Source organism: Atheta coriaria, unplaced genomic scaffold, assembly GCF_025399875.1.
Source record: "Atheta coriaria isolate IRGN ID8LTWV9N9 unplaced genomic scaffold, Caltech_Dcor_3.1 hic_scaffold_5_pilon, whole genome shotgun sequence".
NCBI lineage: Eukaryota > Metazoa > Arthropoda > Insecta > Coleoptera > Staphylinidae > Dalotia > Dalotia coriaria.
In genome coordinates this window covers 219430-230559 of record NW_027045447.1, presented here as the reverse complement: position 1 = coordinate 230559, position 11130 = coordinate 219430, and the positions used below count along the sequence as shown (strand labels likewise).

General features: G+C 35.1%; 2 long non-coding RNA genes across 2 annotated transcripts; one reads left to right on the top strand and one right to left on the bottom strand.

Annotated features, from left to right (window-relative positions):
• Positions 1-2139: 2139 nt before the first annotated feature.
• LOC135791938 (uncharacterized) lies at positions 2140-4638 on the top strand. The gene is made up of 5 exons (XR_010548158.1): positions 2140-3213; positions 3980-4031; positions 4144-4195; positions 4308-4359; positions 4472-4638. It is a non-coding gene; the product is annotated as an uncharacterized lncRNA (long non-coding RNA).
• A 1132-nt stretch (positions 4639-5770) lies between these two features.
• Positions 5771-9542, bottom strand: LOC135792318 (uncharacterized). The gene is made up of 5 exons (XR_010548263.1): positions 9520-9542; positions 9153-9462; positions 8604-8673; positions 6068-6298; positions 5771-5999 (listed from the first exon to the last, which is right to left on the bottom strand). It is a non-coding gene; the product is annotated as an uncharacterized lncRNA (long non-coding RNA).
• Between the last annotated feature and the right edge of the window lie 1588 nt (positions 9543-11130).

Below are 11130 nucleotides of genomic sequence, written 5' to 3'. Positions count from 1 at the left end.
CATTTATAATATTAGTAGGGATATATAGAACAATATGGCTTATTATAACTTCAGCGTGGTGTTTAGAGATGCGGAATTAAATTCTCCGTCGGGTTGTATTTATTTGTTGCAAGAATTCGCATTTGATTTGTGTGTCATCATCATCGTCATCATGTCAATTTAAGGACTTAACAGTCTGTGATCTGTGTTTGTTTGATAGATTACATTTGAACATCATGCGTCATCTAGATTTGACTTATTGTATTTTTGTGTAAATTTTCTAGTCATTTAGACAGTGTGATGCATGCGCACTTTCTTGTACGTATCTCACACGTACGCTGCTATTTAAGTGCGTGACCACTCACTGCCTCATAGACAATTTCGCACTGACACACATGCGCGCCACACTGTTTGAAACACTTTGTTGTTTTGTGAGGTACTATAAGGTGTTCTCAGATGGCGTAACGATGTAGGTTTACCACGAAATATTCCAGCGAGAGAATTTTGTTTTGTTCAATCGGTGCGATAACGACGAGCGCACATTCCACACTTTCGACTTGTGTTATTCTTTGATGTAAATTCGGTAAATCGTGTTATATTTCCTGATCGCCGGTGATAATTAGTGTTAATAAACTTGTTTGAGCTTCTATCAGCTATTTATCCGTGTGTAATCTTCGTAATTGTAAATTTTGCATGATTTATTTATTGACGTGTTCGTGAGTCAGATGAAAATATCAACGCTGTGAATGTTAATAATTAATTGACTTGTGAAAAACATATTTGTCATCAACAGAGAAGCATGGATCAATGTGCTACCAGGTAAATATTGCCATTCCTATGATTATTATGCGAATAACAAGAATTTTAATTCAAAGTTTGGGTTCCGACGGAATGCAGATTCGTTTCAACAGAGCACGAAATGCTGTAGCTAATGTTTTGTTTCTCATTTATTTCAGCATTCGCCAACTTGCGTCTTAATCTACGGACCATTCTCTATAAGATAGGATAGTTAAAACGGAAATCTGAGAGATGAAATTTTAATTCTTAAGAAAAATTGCCAAGGGGGTGCTTGATACTTTTTTCGACGATTTTCAAAAATTCATATCTCTTAAACTAAAAGCGATAGCTACCAACGAATTGTTGATTATGAAAGATTGGAAGATTCTCTATCAGATAAAAATAGAAAATAATTATATTTCCTACAGTAAAAGGTCGAAAACGCGACTAAAAGTGCTAAAAGTGACATTTTGCAATTTTTGCCCATTTTATTCAATCGCGAATATCTCGTAAACTAAAAGAGATAAATAAGATCTGATCGCAGCGTCTTAATCTACGGACCAATCTCTATCAGATAGGATAGTTAAAACCGAAATCTGAGAGATGAAATTTTAAGTCTTAAGAAAAATTGCCAAGGGGGTGCTTGATACTTTTTTTCGACGATTTTCAAAAATTCATATCTCTTAAACTAAAAGAGATAGCTACCAACGAAATGTTGATTATGAAAGATTGGAAGATTCTCTATCAGATAAAAATATAAAATAATTATATTTCCTACAGTAAAGGTCGAAAAACGCGACTAAAAGTGCTAAAAGTGACATTTTGCAATTTTTGCCCATTTTATTCAATCGCGAATATCTCGTAAACTAAAAGAGATAAATAAGATCTGATCGCAGCGTCTTAATCTACGGACCAATCTCTATCAGATAGGATAGTTAAAACCGAAATCTGAGAGATGAAATTTTAAGTCTTAAGAAAAAATTGCCAAGGGGGGGTGCTTGATACTTTTTTTCGACGATTTTCAAAAATTCATATCTCTTAAACTAAAAGAGATAGCTACCAACGAATTGTTGATTATGAAAGATTGGAAGATTCTCTATCAGATAAAAATATAAAATAATTATATTTCCTATAGTAAAAGGTCGAAAAACGCGACTAAAAGTGCTAAAAAGTGACATTTTGCAATTTTTGCCCATTTTATTCAATCGCGAATATCTCGTAAACTAAAAGAGATAAATAAGATCTGGTCGCAGCGTCTTAATCTACGGAACAATCTCTATCAGATAGGATAGTTAAAACCGAAATCTGAGAGATGAAATTTTAAGTCTTAAGAAAAAATTGCCAAGGGGGGGTGCTTGATACTTTTTTTCGACGATTTTCAAAAATTCATATCTCTTAAACTAAAAGAGATAGCTACCAACGAAATGTTGATTATGAAAGATTGGAAGATTCTCTATCAGATAAAAATATAAAATAATTATATTTCCTACAGTGAAGGGTCGAAAAGAGCGACTAAAAGTGCTAAAAAGTGACATTTTGCAATTTTTGCCAATTTTATTCAATCGCGAATATCTCGTAAACTAAAAGAGATAAATAAAATCCGATCGCAGCGTCTTAATCTACGGACAAATCTCTATAAGATAGGCTAATTAAAGTGGAAATCGGAGAGATGAAATTTTCATTCTTAAGAAAAAATTGCCAAGGGGGGGTGCTTGTTACTTTTTTTCGACGATTTACAAAAATTCATATCTCTTAAACTAAAAGAGATAGCTACCAACGAATCGCTGATTATGAAAGATTGGAAGATTCTCTATCAGATAAAAATATAAAATAATTATATTTCCTACAGTGAAGGGTCGAAAAGAGCGACTAAAAGTGCTAAAAAGTGACATTTTTCAAATTTTATCCATTTTATTGAATCGCGAATATCTCGTAAACTAAAAGAGATAATAAGGAACGAATGACAGAGTCTTAATCTACGGACAATTCTCTATAAAATAAGCTAGCTCGCTAAAATAAGCGGCAGAGACCTGCACGAAACTAGCTGCAATCCATCAATAGAGCAAGCCAAAACTGCACACACAAGAATGCGACAGTTCACAATAGGACCCTGTGCCTGCTGTATAAACTCGTCAGATACAAGCAATAGATGCGCAAAGCCAGCGCGTCGATGCCACGCGACCTTGTGCGCGAATTGCAATGGTACTGGCCGCGGACGTATCAGTCTCTTGTTGCCTACGCGCTGTTCGTCACCTTGTTTTCATTTCATTTCAATAAATTGCATTAAATCTTATCGGTAATCGACGACGCAGTTTCGACGCGTAAAGTGCTAACGATAGTTTGTGCGTGAAATGATTATAAAACTCGTGTCTTCATTTGTGCGTGTGAAGTCCGACGGCAATTGACTAAACTCGATACTGGGAATTGCAACTGGATATAACCTGCAGTCATTTTCTAGTAAGTTTGAGAATAAATAATTGTATCCTTGTAAAAATTCACTCGTTTTTCCATAGTCATTACGTTTCAACATATACGAGTACGTTTTTCAACTTGCTTGATCGTCTTGTCGATTCCGATCACGCGAAATAAATTTTAAAATTATTGAATTTTTATTAACTTTATTAAATTAATTGCTACCCGCATATTACATTTATTTTTTTTTACTTCCACCTTTAAAGCGACACTAAATTGTGTCGCTAGAATATGCAAATGCATATTAAAATTCTGCATTCGCCTATTGCAGCTTGTTTGTTGGTAGTAGTGAGTGCACATCGCCTAAGTTGGCGAATTGCGGGCCCGGTAAGATCACGCGATTTTGTACGTCACATTGTGTTTTCATCAGTTTATTTGTTTACCTCCGCCAATCTTCTTGCCGTGTGAACTCACGCCCAGCGATACGACTTAAGTGACAGTACCTGAACGAAAATTCGCATAACAGGAAGAATTTTTCTCCATTTCATGTGAAATGTTTGTATTTTTTCGGGTTTAGGCGCAATCTAGACGGTTCACTAACTTCAGCGTGGTGTTTAGAGATGCGGAATTAAATTCTCGGTCGGGTGGTATTTGTTTGGTGCAGGAATTCGACCTGCAACCCTCGAAAATTTGCAAGAATGGGCGCGTTTGCACTTAAGCGCATTTACCGGTTCAATCCATCATTTATGCATGCGCTGCGCATGCATAATTGCATTTTTATGTTCGAAGGACTAATTTTTGCTTGTTTTAGGGATTTTGCACCTGAGTCTGACATCCTAGAAGGACCATACTGGTATCAGATTGTAAGTAATTAATTTCTTTATCCTTTTCCTAAATAACTTTTGGGATTATCTCACAAATTGACCCCCAAAATTCCATTTTTATGTTCGAAGGACTAATTTTTGATGGTTTTAGGGATTTTGCACCTGAGTCTGACATTGTAGAAGGACCATTCTGGTATCAGATTGTAAGTATTTAATTTCTTTATCATTTTCCTAAATAACTTTTGTGATTATCTCACAAATTGACCCCCAAAATTGCATTTTTATGTTCGAAGGACTAATTTTTGATGGTTTTAGGGATTTTGCACCTGAGTCTGACATCGTAGAAGGACCATTCTGGTATCAGATTGTAAGTAATTAATTTCTTTATCATTTTCCTAAATAACTTTTGTGATTATCTCACAAATTGACCCCCAAAATTGCATTTTTATGTTCGAAGGACTAATTTTTGATGGTTTTAGGGATTTTGCACCTGAGTCTGACATCGTAGAAGGACCATTCTTGCATCAGATTGTTAGTATTAAATTATCTTAAATAACTTTTGTAATTATTACACAAATTGTCTCCCAACATTTATGCTTGTGTGTTTTCTTTAATAAAGAATATTTTTAAATTTTTCTAATTAAAATTATTTCTGTTATTTCTACCTGATCACATATTTAACGATTTCTTAAACCATTTATTTTAAAAAGTGCATGCTAGTGCCATCTGTCAATTAGAAACTACAACAACCGAAAGTGTTGAGCTTCGGTCCGTCGCCACCAGAGGCAGCACATTACTAGTTACCGCGAAAACTTTATCAGCCTCCTCAACTTTCTGCGATCCTAATATTCCATCTTTATTTTGTCGACTCTGGGAGGCAAAATCACACAAAATTTGGACTCGAAACAGTCGAAACTCAGGATTTGGTATTCGGATCGCAGAAAGGGTGAGGAGGTATGTCAATGAAAGAGGCGGTAACTAGTAATGGCGGGTAAAATGAATTTTTAAAAATCTTTATTCAGCAAATTCGGTTTTCAAATTCTGAAGGATCTCGACAACTAAGAGGGCTAGAAAATTAAGAACTACATAATATTGATCCTTGAAAAATTCCCTACAAGGTGGCATCATTATTGAAAAATCATCAAAATGACACAAAAAAAATTTAAAGAAAAGATTTTGTTATAAAAAAGGCAAAAGATTTCTCTTTTTTATGATGAAAATTAAAAGTTGGAATTTTTGAATTCTGTTTTCGAATTGTGATAGACAATTTAATTCTACATCAATTAGTTTGGTATTTTTTTGCTAGCATTAACTGCTTAGGCCCTATTTGCAATTTCATAAAAAAAATTGAATATGTACCGAAACAAACTGAAATAATATATATAATAATTTGCCGGGAACTGCTATGTCCACTTTCTGCGTTCCTAATACTACAGACTGATGAGCAGCAACATTTCAGCAAATTTCTCGACAAATTTTGTCGAGAAATCCATTGAAATTGGTGACAAAATTCTTTTGAATATTAGGATCGCAGAAAGTTGAGGAGGCTAAATCTCCAGCAATCTTGAATAGCGGGCGTAGTTTAGTTACTCGTGGATAGATGACACTAGTGATACCGTTTTTAAATAAATATTGATACAATATAAAATTGATTTTGAACTATTTCTCATATCTAGCAGTGGCATTTCCATTAAAGTTTAAGGGTTTTATGGATTAATTAAAGGAGTAACGATGTTGCAAGCTATGTTCTCCGTTTGGAACAAATAAAACAATAAAAATTTATAGTTAAAAGTATAAAACAACAATTTTATTCAAACATGTAGAATATACACCCATCAGTAACTCAATTTCTCAATATATACATGTAATTATACAATGCTCTTTTTACAATTTTTAACATAATAAACAAAAATGATATCAATAACAGCTTAAAAATGTTGTAAATTCATTAAATCGTTTTTGGAATCATTATTAACACCGGCAATCCAATCTTCAATTTCTTGGACTCTATAAATCAGAATGAATAACAGGATAATAAAATATAAAATATTATAAATTGCAAAAATATAACATACGTTCTGGGTATTTTAGTCCAGTTGACACATCCACCTTCAGTAAACAAAACATCATCCTCAATACGCACTCCACCAGTACTGCGAAACCTCTCCAGTCCAAGTTCCCAGTTCCCATTCAAGGCACCGTACGAAGGTAGCGGTAGAAGGTGTAACTTAGGGCACCGTAAAAGGGTAGCGTTAACGTTTACGTCAATGAAGAACTCATCGGACTACATCGGACTACGGCGAATACTGTAAAAAAAACATAAGTTAAAACAACTTGCATAAGTATGCATACAAAACACGAAAAGCATCACCACTTTTGATCAATAATGTACATTAAACGCGGCAATAGTAAATAACAATACTATATTTGCGAATTACAATTGAATAATCAACTGTTGATCGAATAAAAATTTAGCCATTTTTACATTTGGCATGGTACATATATGCGATCTAAACTATATTAGAATGTGCTGCATGCGGCAAATGGCACACAACTTTCACTATAACTCGCGTTACGGAATTTTCTAGCAAAACATTTTTATACTGGGAGATGCAAAATTAAATTCTGCATCTGGGAAAATTAATCCGAACCAATTATGACACCGCGTTCGCCAGTTATAACAAAAAAACTACAATTCCTAGCGCGACGCGTACTACGGCGCAAACACAACTTTCACTATAACTCGCGTTACGGAATTTTCTAGCAAAACATTTTTATACTGGGAGATGCAAAATTAAATTCTGCATCTGGGAAAATTAATCCGAACCAATTATGACACCGCGTTCGCCAGTTATAACAAAAAAACTACAATTCCTAGCGCGACGCGTACTACGGCGCAAACACAACTTTCACTATAACTCGCGTTACGGAATTTTCTAGCAAAACATTTTTATACTGGGAGATGCAAAATTAAATTCTGCATCTGGGAAAATTAATCCGAACCAATTATGACACCGCGTTCGCCAGTTATAACAAAAAAACTACAATTCCTAGCGCGACGCGTACTACGGCGCAAACACAACTTTCACTATAACTCGCGTTACGGAATTTTCTAGCAAAACATTTTTATACTGGGAGATGCAAAATTAAATTCTGCATCTGGGAAAATTAATCCGAACCAATTATGACACCGCGTTCGCCAGTTATAACAAAAAAACTACAATTCCTAGCGCGACGCGTACTACGGCGCAAACACAACTTTCACTATAACTCGCGTTACGGAATTTTCTAGCAAAACATTTTTATACTGGGAGATGCAAAATTAAATTCTGCATCTGGGAAAATTAATCCGAACCAATTATGACACCGCGTTCGCCAGTTATAACAAAAAAACTACAATTCCTAGCGCGACGCGTACTACGGCGCAAACACAACTTTCACTATAACTCGCGTTACGGAATTTTCTAGCAAAACATTTTTATACTGGGAGATGCAAAATTAAATTCTGCATCTGGGAAAATTAATCCGAACCAATTATGACACCGCGTTCGCCAGTTATAACAAAAAAACTACAATTCCTAGCGCGACGCGTACTACGGCGCAAACACAACTTTCACTATAACTCGCGTTACGGAATTTTCTAGCAAAACATTTTTATACTGGGAGATGCAAAATTAAATTCTGCATCTGGGAAAATTAATCCGAACCAATTATGACACCGCGTTCGCCAGTTATAACAAAAAAACTACAATTCCTAGCGAAACACAACTTTCATTCAAATTTTCGCGGGTTCCTACGGTGCCCTGAACACGAGTCACTTTTACCGCTAGCCTCGTAAGGTGCCCTGAATCGAGTCACTTCTACCGCTAACAAATACCACCCGGCGGAGATTTTAATTCTGCTTTTTTTGATGCCCCGCTGAAGTTACTAGGTCGCCGAGTTCGTATAGAATAACGGAAATATACAAAAATATACCTAATACTGACAATCAGAAGTATCAAACATACATCCATACTGTACATATACTAAGTACATAAAAATATGATGAGACTTACCAGGAGTGCAAATCCTGAGATTGAGAATCGTAGAACAAGTATTGATGCCAAGTAGGAAACATATCAGAGAATGGATTTGCATTAAAACCAGAATTGTTCGCATGAATCGACACTACAAAACTCGAAATTTGGAAAATGGTTGAACTGTACTGAAGGGAAATTCCCGATCAAGTAAAACTGCGGTAAGAACAAATCAAAATAATTCAATGAAATATTTAATCAAAAGAATAGAAATACTAACACCGATAAATAAGTAGAAGTCAAACAATTCTCGTGTGCAAGTAGTAGGGTACGGAATAAATATATTTTTATCTGTTTTATTTTCATGCACCAACCGGCCTAGCATCTCACATCAGTCGGGGGAGCAAACCGAAAAGAAATGTCAATAAATTCGCATATCAGGGGCATTCCAGTGTAAACATTAAACATCGGTAAAAATAAGCATTTCCCAGGCGGGCAATGTATTAAATTTATATTAATTCAAACCGGAAAGACAATTACAATGACGCGAAACTGAACTATGCCCATGAAATGAAGAATTTAATTATAATCTCACCCATGAACTCTCACCCTGTGTATTGTAACTCATGGAACGTCACTGGCCCTCACTGGTATTTCTTCAATTACTATAATAAATGAATAAAAGTTAAAACATGTTATACAAATGCAAAATAAAAGAATGTTATCAATTCGTGCATCAAAACACGATGTTTGTTGTCGAAATGTGTGTGCACGGTGCATTCCACACGGCGAACGAGATAAGAACACACTAGTTGTAAATAAACACCGATAAGCGTCAATAGTCAGAAGATTGAACACAATGCTAGCTGGCAATATCGGCACAAGTTAGAAAGGCTTAGATTTTAATTTGAATTTAATAAAAGATGCAATTTATGAATTTACTGTATTAATTAGGTTTTAAGACCGTATTGTTTGCAACAGAGCTGAGATACCGGCGGCGGCCATGATGCGCCTGAAAGGCAAACACATGCACGGCGAACGCGACGTTATATCGGATACTGACAGACGCTTAGAATGGAAAACTAAATCAATTACATTTATCATTCTAACTTTAAATAAAGTCCAATGTTATTCCAATTCTTACCAATTGGAAGATGGCCGACGGCACTTCACAACAGGTAAACAACATAGCCGCGATACACTTACGCGCAAATAATAAATAACAATACTAAAGTTGTACTAAAGTCAAGTTAAAATTAAATAGTCAATTGATGATTGAATATAATTCGAATTGGAAAGTAGAAGTCCGGATAAACAATACGAGTCGCGCAAAATACGTCTGGATCAACCAGCGACCGGCACAAAACTGGCCGCAAGCTGCATAAGCAACGACGAGGCAGTTTATGATAAGAAAACAAGAGGTGCGCAAAGCCGGCGCGTCGATCACACGCGACCTTGTGCGTGAATTGCAATAGATGCGCAAACTCGGCGGCGCGTCGATGGAACGCGACCTTATGCGCGAATTGCATTTGGCAGTTTACCTGGGATCAAAACTAAACTAAGATGCAGCAACATGCGGCGTGAGGTGCTGGCAACGACGACACACGGCAATGCGATAAGAAAGTGTATATTGTGTTCCAACAAACACAATGCTTTATTTTACAATTTTTAGTCCATGCTATTGCCATCTATAAATGATACAGTAGTTTCGAAATTTAGATTATTAAAGATAATAAAAAATTAAAATTCGATTTGCGTAATTCTGATTTCTTATGCTGACAGAGTGCCAGATTTTAAATCAAATATTTAAGAGATATTTAATTTGAACATGCATCGTTTTTCCTTTACCAGGGAACACATTAGTCCGTAATCATCTGCAGATAATAAAAATGTATTAGAATTAAAACAAAATTGTTAGTTAGATTCATGAAAGAATTGAAGAATATTTGCTTAAAATTACGATCCTAATATAATAAACAGCAACGGTGCGTTTTGATTCCACGAAATAAAGATTCGATACCTGCAGGTAAACAAACTTATCTCTTGCGCGAAATCGCGTGATCCACACGGACACGGTGTGCACTCACTACCACCAACAAGCAATATTTAATGCAAAACCGTACATCATAGCGCCATCTAACCTTTGAAAATATTTATCAACTTCAACTCTATCAGATAAAGATATAAAATAATTATATTTCCTACAGTAAAAGGTCGAAAAACGCGACTAAAAGTGCTAAAAAGTGACATTTTGCAATTTTTGCCCATTTTATTCAATCGCGAATATCTCGTAAACTAAAAGAGATAAATAAGATCTGATCGCAGCGTCTTAATCTACGGACCAATCTCTATCAGATAGGATAGTTAAAACCGAAATCTGAGAGATGAAATTTTAAGTCTTAAGAAAAAATTGCCAAGGGGGGGTGCTTGATACTTTTTTTCGACGATTTTCAAAAATTCATATCTCTTAAACTAAAAGAGATAGCTACCAACGAATTGTTGATTATGAAAGATTGGAAGATTCTCTATCAGATAAAAATATAAAATAATTATATTTCCTACAGTAAAAGGTCGAAAAACGCGACTAAAAGTGCTAAAAAGTGACATTTTGCAATTTTTGCCCATTTTATTCAATCGCGAATATCTCGTAAACTAAAAGAGATAAATAAGATCTGATCGCAGCGTCTTAATCTACGGACCAATCTCTATCAGATAGGATAGTTAAAACCGAAATCTGAGAGATGAAATTTTAAGTCTTAAGAAAAAATTGCCAAGGGGGGGTGCTTGATACTTTTTTTCGACGATTTTCAAAAATTCATATCTCTTAAACTAAAAGAGATAGCTACCAACGAATTGTTGATTATGAAAGATTGGAAGATTCTCTATCAGATAAAAATATAAAATAATTATATTTCCTACAGTAAAAGGTCGAAAAACGCGACTAAAAGTGCTAAAAAGTGACATTTTGCAATTTTTGCCCATTTTATTCAATCGCGAATATCTCGTAAACTAAAAGAGATAAATAAGATCTGATCGCAGCGTCTTAATCTACGGACCAATCTCTATCAGATAGGATAGTTAAAACCGAAATCTGAGAGATGAAATTTTAAGTCTTAAGAAAA